Consider the following 11,594-nt stretch of genomic DNA (forward strand, 5'->3'; position numbering starts at 1 on the left):
TTTTTACTCTGAATAAAATTATTCTGAATGATAGCTTATGGTCATATAGTTAATACAGACCAGGCCGGGCGCGGTGGCTCATGCCTGTAATCCCAGCACTTTGAGAGGCCAAGGCGGGTGGATCATGAGGTCAGGAGATCAAGACCATCCTGGCTAACATGGTGAAACCCTGTCTCTACTAAAAAATAAAAAATAAATAAATTAATTAAAAAGATACAGACCAAACATCCCTAGTCCAAAAATCCAAAATCCAAAATGCTCTGAAATCCGAATCTTTTTGAGCACTGACATGACATCTCAAGTGGAAAATTCCACACCTGACCTCATATGATAGGGTCATAGTCAAAATGCAGGCTCACAACATGCAGTTTATTTGGTGTCCCCAAGGGTAAAAAAGATCCTCCCACCTCCCTTCAGCTGTGATAGATCTTTTTAGGTGTATATGAAACAGAAGTGAATTTCATGTTTGGACTTGTGTCTTATCCCCAAGATATCTCATTGTGTATATGTACATATTCCAAAATCCAAAAAGTAAATCGGAAACACTTCTGATCCCAAACATTTTAGATAAGGAGTATTCAACCTATATTGGATATTCCTTCTGCCTCTGAGCTTCTTTGCCTTGGAATAACAAAACATTTGATGAGTATGCAAAATGTGTTTCCTTTGTACTATATATTGGATATAATCATGCCTCATTTATCCCTTCCTCCAGAAATAAATATTGAGTCAGAAAAGTCTGTGGAAGATCAGATATGATAAAGTTTTACTTATAGTACCATAATATACTTTAGGATCATTCAGGGTGTCAGAAACTTTATAAATGCTTCCCTCCCTAGTAAGTTACATTAAACTTTTTCTCTTTTTTAGGAATTCCACGAAGAAAATCCTGATTCCAAGATGTCCTGAGATCTTGTGGTTCCATGAGAATTATTACTTTAAAAACAAAACAAAATACGAAAAACTGTATTTGAGTAAATTGATAGATTTTACTCTGACTGCAAAAGAGCACACCTATGCTGTTTGTTGCAGTGACTAACCACCAATGTTAACATCTTCATATTTTATATTCCTAATAACAGTGATGACTGAGAATCTATTTGAGTTTCCAGCTGGCAGAATTAATTGTTATTATTTTCCTAGGCGTAGTTTCCTTAAACGTACAGTTTAAATTCAAGGCTGGACCACTCAGTTATTATTGCTATTAGAAAATAATATATCATGTTTACTTTTGTTCTTCATTATTTTCTTCCTGCATTGTTTTAGTCAAGTAATGGCTTTTGAAAAAAGTAAAGTTCAATAATAACTAAGGCTGTGATTTTTTTCAATATAAAAGGCACAGCTGTTGGCCAAAGTGAAGGAATCTTTTTTCAGTTTTATTGGAGAAACTGAAGGGGTAACATTCTAACAAGTAAACTGTATGTGCAGGTAAAAGTACTCTTGATTTAACACAAAGGCAGATGATACACTTATAAAATTGAGAACAGCTGGAATGCTATTGATTTTATTTTTTCAGAGTTGTTAGTTCTCTGGGTTTCTACTAAGGGGTTTAGCCATAACTGTGCATAGAAAAATAATTATCTTTATCTGTAAAAAATGAAGGGGATAATATATGATAAATTATGTTCTGATATCCTCCTACAGTAGTTTAAATTGACAGAAAAATTTGAATGTTTTCTTCTTAACCCAGTCTTAGGCTGGTATTCCCTTTTTATATCTATCTATATTACTTTTCACCTCTTTTTCACTTTACTTTAGAGAACTATTAATATGCTACTGGCTTCATGACCCTGTAGCATCTTTGGCCACTTTAATCTATGGTGACCTAGCAATCCTGCAGCACAGGGCAGAGAGTACTCTCTTAGGAATTATTGGGAGTTGATTCCTGAGAAACAACACATTTTCCCCCATGAACGGTGCTGTTCTGAAGTCTTCAAATTTTTCCCTCTAATAGGAAACAGTATAAATTTTAATTTAAAAAAAAGGCAAACTAAAATTTCTTGAAACATCACTTCTCCCTGATCTGCAGTGAGTATAAATTCACTTGTCACCTCAGTGCTTTACAGTTTGAAGTGGTCACTTACCTGATGGTTCCCACAAGCCTTAGGCTTTACAGGGTCGTATCATTGACTTAAAATGAAGAATTAACTTGTGTTACATCTATAAAGAGCAAAATAACACACTCCAGAACTTGGCAGTTGTAGCATTAGTTATACAGTTTTGGGTGTTCTTGCCACCCGTGGGATGCCTGCTTCTCACTACCACCTGTGTCTGGACACATGCTTATGTCTCATTTTCCTTTTGGCATGTGGAAAACTGTCAATGCAGTGTAAGGCCAACGTGTGTGTGGCTTCTATGTGTTAAGATAATGTTTTGGTATCCTTGTCCGTTTCATTTATTTTTTAAGTGTACAAAAAATAACCTGTTAATTGTTGAAGGCTACTTTTCTGTTCTTTTTTTTTTTTTTTTTTCTTCTATCCTGTACATTTAGTTGAACTGTGTGGAATTGTGGTGTTGGTTTTGTTTACACAGCCAGATTTTTCCTTCTTTTTTTTTGTGATGATCTTCCTTTGTTCTTTGAATGTGCTGTTTTGTCTTTTTCTCTTTTTTCTCATGTTTTCTTCCCTCCACCTCCACCCCTTTTCTTTCTTTCTCTCTCTGATTGAGAGGCATTGAATTACGTTTTCAGTAGTACAGGCTTCTTGCCGATATGAAGGGAACTTTTCAGAAAGAGACCTACTCTGGGTCATTTAATTTTGAATACAGTTTTCAATCGTTCAAGTTTTGGATGGTTTATATCTAATGTGTGTTTCATTTTTTTGGAAAGCTATATTTTGTATTTAGGAAATGGTATACTATTTTGCTATTTGTACTGAGTGAGTACATTGGCATAAATATAGAAATTTATATATATACATATATATAAACTATTCTTTTTTGCCACACATTTTTGTGGTAAATTTGTGAGTTTGTCTGATGTTCTACCACAACGTGGCGTCTGATAACAGTGAGGGGGGGTGGGGTTTGTTATGTCTTTATTGAGTATTTAAGTATCTTTTGAAACAAATGACCTGTTCATCTGTGGCCATTCCATCAGGCAGTTCCTTGATGTCAGTAGTGGGCTAAAGGCAGCTTACTGTGTGTTTGCTGGAGCTTTCACTCAGCCAAGTGTTAGAGTCAGGAAACCCATTGAGGCAATGGCGTCAAATGGTGTTTCACAAGAATGAGCCATTCAGTCTTTGCTCACTATATATTTAATATTTTATTATTGTTGTTATTGTTATTATTAATTGGCTTTCGGTATTCTATGCTTTTTATTTATAAAGACACTAAGAAAACCCATGTTTGTAATTTTAATAACATTTTTCCCATCTTGTAATATCCAGAGCTACTTTATAAATTCTCTGAACCAAAAGTATTTTCCTCAGTGTATCTCTTCTCCCCCAGCCCCTGTTGGGAAAAATTACCCAGTATAGTTCAGGTTATGAGGAGGATCAGCCACACAATCCAGTGCTTCAGTTTGAAAATGTAAAACTGTAACCCTAAAGTAGGGTTGGTTGAAATTTCAGACAAAGCAAACCCAGCAGGTATAAAAAGTAGTAGAAATAAAAATCTGTAAGTTATTTTTGAATTTTCTGAACTTTTTTCTAAGAGAATTACATAGGAGACTAAAGAAATCTATCTGTTCACCAAGTTCTAATTAGGATGGTTGTTAATACTGCACTGTGGATGAAGTGGCGACTGGCTTGTGTGCTGACTTCTGTGGGCAAGAGGTTTATTGTTATCAAATGCTGATTGGCAATGCCAAGTCACTGGGACCAATTTTCTGTTTTATAATATCTAAGTTTAGAACAGAATATATACCTGAACTGTAGTGGTTTGATCGGATGGAGGCAGAAAACCCGATTTTTATTCTCATAAATTTTGTGGTTATTTATACAAGGGCTGTGCTATGCTACCATATTCTTGTTCAATAATAATAGGTTTGTTGTTTTTTTTACATTGTTAAATGTTCCTTACCCCTAAAGGTCAATGTTAAGTACAACATTCTGAAAATACAATTTGGCTACAAAGAGTATTCATCTTCTTTGAAGCTCAGTGGTTGATATTTGTGCTAATAATGCAATTTCCTGATTACTGTTACCAGTTATAGCTACATATGGGAGAGACTCAGTGAGCCAGCAAAGGCCATAGAAACAACATTTATTAAATGTATTTATGGCAGAAGGACCTAAATAAACTGTGAGCCACCTTTTCTTCTTTATATTGTTACATTTAATTGTTCTTGCTTTCAGCAACTTACATTAATGCTTGGAGCTTATCTCTCTCTCTCTCTCTCTCTGTGTGTGTGTGTGTATGTGTGTGTGTGATTCCTTATTGTCATTCCATTATATATCCACACCAACATGGGTGAAGATAATTCAAAGTCATATTTTGCCTCTAAGCTTGATCATGTTACCTTTATGATCAAAGTATCATGTTATTTAGCCAATGCAAATCTGTTTTAAAACAAATAGTTTTAAAAAAAGAACAAGTTTTTAAGGGCTTTATTATAGAAGAAGTATTAATGAAGGACTTTCCTTCCTCCCTCCCTTTCCTCCCCTCCCTGCCTCCCTTCTTCCCTTCCTTCTCCCCTTCCTTCTCCCCCTCCTCCCTGCCTTCTTCGTTTCTCTTTCCGTTATTCCTCCCTCCCTCCTTTCTCCCTTCCTTCCTTCCATCCATCCTCCCTTGCCTTTTATTTTATTTTTATTTTTTGTAATATCACATGTGCTGTAGTTTGGAATTTTATTCTAGTGCATTTCTTGCCCATCAGAACCTCAGTTAATCTACCTAGGAAAAATAGTATCAGAGGAAATGAGAAAGTTGTATCTGAGTCCCTCCAGAACTAAGATAATTCTTTTGACCATTTAAGCCTTTATAAATGCTTGTTTCAGGTAGATGCATCAACAAGTAATGACCAGGATAAAATGATTTAATAATTAAAGTCTCAAATTCACCATGGTTATACATTTTCACCAGAAATAGTAATCTTACAATTTTTCATTTTTCTGGTGAAGATTTCTGTTCCAATATCTGTTTCCTAATTGATTTTTTAAATTAATTAGCTTTCCTCTGCTTTATGACCATAGGTTTTATCCCTAACCAAGACAGCTGTCTTATATCTGCATGCCTTAGACTGTGTGGAGGGACTCCATGAAGAAAGACCATAGGTTAGAAAAATAACTCAGAGTATATACCCTAGTAAGTGGGTTAGTAGAATCTCATAACATGTATTAAAAAGAGGTTTTCTTCTCTGCTTGTGTCACTACAGCAAAATTGTAGAGATAATGCTCATAATGTAGTAAATATCAGAGTAATATCTACCATATCATTTGTGGATGGTCCCAGTGCTCTAGTTACTTTACTTCTTTTTTTTTTTTTTTTTTTTTTTTTGAGACGGAGTCTTGCTCTATTCTCTCAGGCTAGAGCAGTGTGCGATCTTGGCTCACTGCAACCTCTGCCTCCCAGGTTCAAGCGATTCTCCTGCCTCAGCCTCCCGAGTAGCCAGGATTACAGGCATCCTCCACTAGGCCCGGCTAATTTTTTTTGTATTTTTTTAGTAGAGACGGGGTTTTGCCATGTTGGCCAGGCTGGTTTCGAACTCCTAACCTCCAGTGATCCACCTGCCTCGGCCTCCCAAAGTGCTAGGATTACAGGCATGAGCCACCACATCTGGCCTAATTACTTCTTTAATCCCCATTTATTTTTATGCCATTCTAGCCTCATTTATTAATAAAATTATGTTTTTACTTTCTCTTTCAGGAAATTTTTTAAATTAATATTTTATATCTAGATCAAATGCTATGGAAAAGTGCCTTTTTATCATTTATAATTTCATTTTTCACTATTTCCAAAAACACATAAATAGTTTCAACAGGTCCCAGCTTTCACTTTTTCAATTTAAACCTTCTTTTCTCCATTTCTTCCCTTTGGCTTAAGAATAAAAGAAAAGGTACATTGCTAGAATTGTTTCTTTGGGAGAGGGTAAAAGATTACAGAATTAGACTGTTCAGGCTCTATATAAATTAAATCTGTCTTCATCTCAACCAGCTAATGGTAGGTCTTACCTGAATACTGATGAGAATTTTAGCATCTGTGAAACTCCATGCACACAGATGTGTGTAAATTTCAGGAAGAAAATGTTGAAAGCATTTTCTCTGATGTTAATTAGATGGAAAGAAATCACTAAAACATAGTTTAGGTAAAGCCTGATTATGTCACTTTTTTTTAACTAGAGAGGGCAAAGTTGTTTATGTTAGTGTACTTCTTGTCTATCCTCAGTGAATTTACGTAGAAAAAAAGTGTCAAAGGAAATGAGAAAAAAGTTATATCTGAGTCCCTCCAGACCTAAGATAAATTCCTTTTGATCAGATACAGTCAGATGGAGTGCCTTGGTTTTTGTTAATTTTGCCTCTATTCCAGCTCCTTACCACAGCGGTGGTGCTTGAAGAAAGGGCCATCAGCAACAGGTCAGGATAGTTTTACCTTTGGGATAGGGCTGCTTTCCCCATGCTAGTATTTCTGTGACTGTTAGTGGCACTGAGGACTGCAAACTTTTATGCAATATTCTTAATACCCTATTGATATTATGCACTTTAATCATTCCAAAGAAGCCAAGAATGCTGTATAGTGATGATTCCTTCCTAATGAATTCATCTTAACTATTTAGAATGTTATGTCCCTTTTCTTTTGGATAGCCAACTTGGTATAAATGTTATATGGATTTTTCTAAAATGACTGTATAGGACTTAAGACTTTGAAATGTAATTTACTATAAGGGGAAATAATTATGCTTTAGCACATCATTTTAGAAACATCACATTTTAGAAACATTCAGCTTGCTAACCTACATGTTTGGGAATTCATTAAAACCAGTTGTCTTTCTATATATTTTGTGCCATGTATATAAGAACATTACAATACATCTTTTTCTACATGTGTAGTATGTGCAAACCAGTGGTTCTCAGAGTATGGTTCTCAGCCCACCAGCTAGTATCAGTATCACCTGGGAACTAGTTAGAAATGTAAATTCTTGGGCCCCATCCCAGACATACTGAGTCAGAAACTCTGGAATAGGGCCCCACAATCTGTTTTCACAAGCCCTCCAGGTGATTCTGATGCACACTTTAAAGTTTAGGAACCACTGGTCTAACACTCTGTTGAGATATAGAGTTTTTCTTCCACTCAGACTGATACAGTTATACATGGTTCTTCATGTAAATTCTGCTTAACCTGGTTATCGATAATCTTTTATTGGCAAAAGTTTATTCTCAGTACTGCCTAGAGAGATGTAGTGTATTTTATGTACATACACAATTAGTCTAATTCTTGATAATTCAGTTAATTTAGTTTGGCATTTTCCTACCACTTACTAAAAAGTTTACATTAAATGACTGATTTAAATATATAGGTGCAATGTTCTATGTTTATTTTAATTGTTATGACATTTAAGTAGCTAATATAATTGACCGGTGCTAAAGTCTCCTGTTTATCCATAAAATGGGTACATTATGGGCAGTGTAATACAAGCTTTCTTTTCATTGCCTAGTACTTTACCAGCAGACCACAGTTTTGCTCTGGCTAGACCAACCCTCAGAACAAAATCATCATTCCTTGTATTTATATTTGTATCTGAGATAGTAAACAAGATGGCTGGCCAGGTCAACATGGCACCTTAACTTACTTTTTTAATAGGTAAAACTTCTTCAAAAGTAGCTTGCTTTGTATAAGAACTAGGCTATCAGTAGAGATATAGCTATCCTTGGAGCTTATGTTTCAGACAAGAATTATTTACTAAAATAAATAATAAACAAGATAATGCATTATAGAATTTGGGCATTTCTCCTTTCTCAAGTGTATGCATCACGGTAAATATAAACTAACCACAAGATAGGTAGATTGATTGATTTCATTTTAATCTACTTGTGTAATTCAGTACCTCCATAATTGTTCTAATCTTCTTCCCACTGTTTACAAATTACCAGTTAATTAACTCGTGAAAGAAAAATTCACATATCAGAATAAAAATAAATGTATACTCACTTTATAAAAATCACCACTGCTGTCTTTCCTTAATACTAGCAGTGGAAATGTAAGTGGCTTACTCTACAAATTTTGGTGCTGGCAAATACATAGGCAAACTGTTGGGAGCTGCTGTAGTTATATTCCTCCCTTCTTATTCCCTTTTTCTCTTCCTCACTTTATTGCATAACATATTCCTGTACCCAAAGCATTCTACCACAGTTCTATTTGACTCCCACCTGTAATACCTCCTTTAAACAATTCCATGTTTAACCATATGACCTTGCTTGCTTACTCATATTCTCCCTCCCCCTCCCCTTCCTTTCTCTCTCTTCCAGAAGTCATTTGCCTGGTTTGAAATATTTTGTAGGGATTGCTTATTATTATTTTAGCTGATGAACCTCAGGACAACATATACACACACTTACACACATACATACACGCACACAAAATCTCAGCTGTTGAAGAGTGGGCTTGGAATCAGACTTCTGTGTCCAGTAAAAAACTGTCCTGCACTGAAGTCATTGTGACTTGAGTAGTTACAGACTGATTCCAGTGAACTTGATCTAATTTCTTTTGATCTAATGAATGTATCTGCTTACCTTGTTTCCTTTTAATTGATAAGCTCCAAGTAGTTGCTAATTTTTTGACAACTTTGAGTTTAATTCACTTCTTTTACTTAGTGTTTTAAGTATACCACCAATAATTTCATTAATCTGTTCTCAAGTGGTTTAGCTACCATTCTGCCATTTTAAATTTTTATTTAATTTTATTTGCTTGAGCACACTGATCAACCACTGAACTGCCTTCTTCCATTGTCCTGCAGTGATATAAGGGTTACATTTTTGTGTATATGGCTTTCATAGTTGGGATTTCAGAGCACTGATACCAGATATTTTCAGTTTGTTCTCTGGGGGAATTTCATTTGCATCTATGTTTTTAGCTATCTGTGATAACTTGTTAAATATTAAAAAGATATTTTGCTTCTATTGGAACATTTGTATACTCGCAACTATATTTCTGTAAACAGCTGCAGTCAAAAATAAAACACTGAAAGTTTTCATTTTGCAGTGGATAGCTGTCTTTTTTTCCCTCAAACTTTGTGAATGGAATTGTGTGCATGAATGACAGTTTTGAGCAGCACGAGTATATGGCTGAAATTATAAAATCATTAGGGAGGAGGTGTGAAATATGGACATATTTCTGAGTAGTTATTTTGTGCCTACCATTTTGCCAGGCAGAGTATAAGTGACTCAGTGTGACAGAATTTTTGTTTTACGTATAATTTAAATGTTTCATGTTTAGTAAAGCAATACATATACATGGAGGTGCTTTTGATGAAAACCAAGTCTCCCCATCCCTCAGTCCCATGCCCAAAAACAATCTGTTTATTCTTTTGGTGGTATTTCTACATCTCTAAATTAGTGCATATCAGAGTATGGTACACAACTACCCGTGGTACGTGGATAAACACTATTTTTAAACTTACATGTATAAGTGTTTTGATGTGTAATAGAAAAAAAATATAGGCTGGGCTCAGTGGCTCACGCCTGTAATCCCAGCACTTTGGGTGGCTGAGGCAGGCAGATCACCTGAGGTCAGGAGTTGGAGACCAGCCCGGCCAACATGGTGAAACCCCATCTCTACTAAAAATACAAAAAATAGCTGGGCATAGTGGCGGGCGCCTGTAATCCCAGCTACTTGGGAGACAGAGGCAGGAGAATCGTTTGAACCTGGGAGACGGAGGTTGCAGTGAGCAGATATCGTACCATTGCACTCCAGCCTGGGCAACAGGGCAAGACTCTGTCTAAAAAATAAAAAATAATGTGTCTACCTACCAGAGTGAGGGAAAAAGTGAGTCAAATTAAAGAAAAATATTAAATCACTGGGCTCAGTGGCTTATGCCTCTGTAATCCCAGCTACTCGGGAGGCTAAGACAGGAGGATCACTTGAGGCCAGGAGTTGGAGACCAGCCTGAGCAACATAGCAAGACCCTGTCTCTATTTTTTTAAATGTTTAAATGAAAGGAAAAAGAAGAAAAATATTTAAAAAGAAAAATAATAAATGCTAATACAGATACATGGGTATCATGAATATGGTGTCTAACTGAATCGTAAAAGACATTGCTTTAGACAGTATACTTATACCTTCTTATCAAATATAGACAGTATCTGCTGATTCTGTGAAGGAGTGACAATTCTTAATACATCCAAATCTATATATATATATATCTAAATGAGTTGTTACTTAGGAGGATATATATATATATATATATATATATATATATATATATATATTTTTTTTTTTTTAACAGTGCTGCTGTTCTAAATACAGTATGCCTTACCAAACATGGTGGCTCATGCCTGTAATCCCAACACTTTGGGAGGTCGAGGCAGGAGGACCACTTGAGCCAGCCCGGGAGTTCAAGACCAGCCTGGGCAACAAAGTGAGACTTCGTATCTACAAAACATAAAATAATTAGCCAGGCATGTTGGCATGCGCCCATAGTCCCAGCTATTCAGGCGGCTAAGGTGAGAGGATCACTTAAGTCCAGGAGTTTGAGGCTGCAGTGAGCTATGATCATGTCATTGCACTCCAGCCTGGATAACAGAGACTGACACTGTCTAAAAAAAAAGAAAAGGAAAAAAAAGAATAAAAGTTGTATTTTGGTGTTTATTGACTTCAATGGCACTGAAAATGAGCAATAACCAAAAGAAATGTAATAAGTATAAATATCAAATTATATATTTTGGTTCCAAAAAAAGCTTATGTGGGCAAAATACTGATCTGAAGATGGGAATGCAATAGGATGGGGCTGCCAGAAAATCTGATGCAGTCTGAATTACATAATTTAAGTACAGTGTCCAGAATAAGGGAGGTAATTGTCCTGCTCTACTGTAAGCTGGTAAGAGCCTTACTCTATTAACTTACAAGAAACAAATTCTCTGCAACCATCTAAGCCTAGAAGAGAACCAAAATATCATTTATCCCTGCTGAGAACACAGTAGGGACTCTAGAAATCAAAAAATAGCTATACCTTCTCAATAGCAACACTAATGGTCTTATTATCAGAAAAAGAGGTATTGGTTGCTACTCTCATGCTCTATTTCATGGTGCCATCTCTCCTTCTACCGAGGCAATATAACATAGTGTTTAAAAGCATAGGCTCTTGAGTTTGCCTATAATATAATCTCCATTCCTCAGTTTCCTTTGCTATAAAGTGAAAACAATAACAGAACCTTCCTTGCAGAGTTGTTGAACAAGTTAAGCAAGTTAGTCCATGTGAAATTACCTAGTTCCTGGCACAGTAAGTGCCTCCTAAGTGTTACCTTGTGTTAGTATTACTAGTCCTGATACTACTCTGCTCTTCTAGCTCTTGTGCACTACTTCTCACATCCTTCTATGTATTAGTCTGTTTTCTGTTGCTTTTAACAGAATACCTGAAGCTGGGCAATGTATAAAGAAAAAGAATTTCTTACAGCTATGGAGGCTGAGAAGTCCAGGTGGAGGGGCTGCATCTGGTTAGAGTCTTC

The 11,594-nt window shown here is 35.9% G+C and overlaps 1 protein-coding gene across 5 annotated transcripts in view; it reads left to right on the plus strand.

Moving 5' to 3' along the window:
- Positions 1-9,124, plus strand: part of NFAT5 (nuclear factor of activated T cells 5) — a 141,375-nt gene extending 132,251 nt beyond the window's left edge. For 4 of the 5 annotated variants that reach the window (XM_054533172.2, XM_063717094.1, XM_054533171.2 and 1 more), the window contains one exon: positions 871-9,124. The gene's annotated coding sequence lies outside the window, so the exon portion shown is untranslated. The remainder of the gene's footprint in view (positions 1-870) is intronic. The other variant, NM_001374188.1, reaches the window with a different exon arrangement.
- The last annotated feature ends 2,470 nt before the right edge of the window (positions 9,125-11,594 follow it).

The sequence above is a fragment of the Pongo abelii genome, chromosome 18, assembly GCF_028885655.2.
Source record: "Pongo abelii isolate AG06213 chromosome 18, NHGRI_mPonAbe1-v2.0_pri, whole genome shotgun sequence".
In the NCBI taxonomy this organism is placed as follows: Eukaryota; Metazoa; Chordata; class Mammalia; order Primates; family Hominidae; genus Pongo; species Pongo abelii.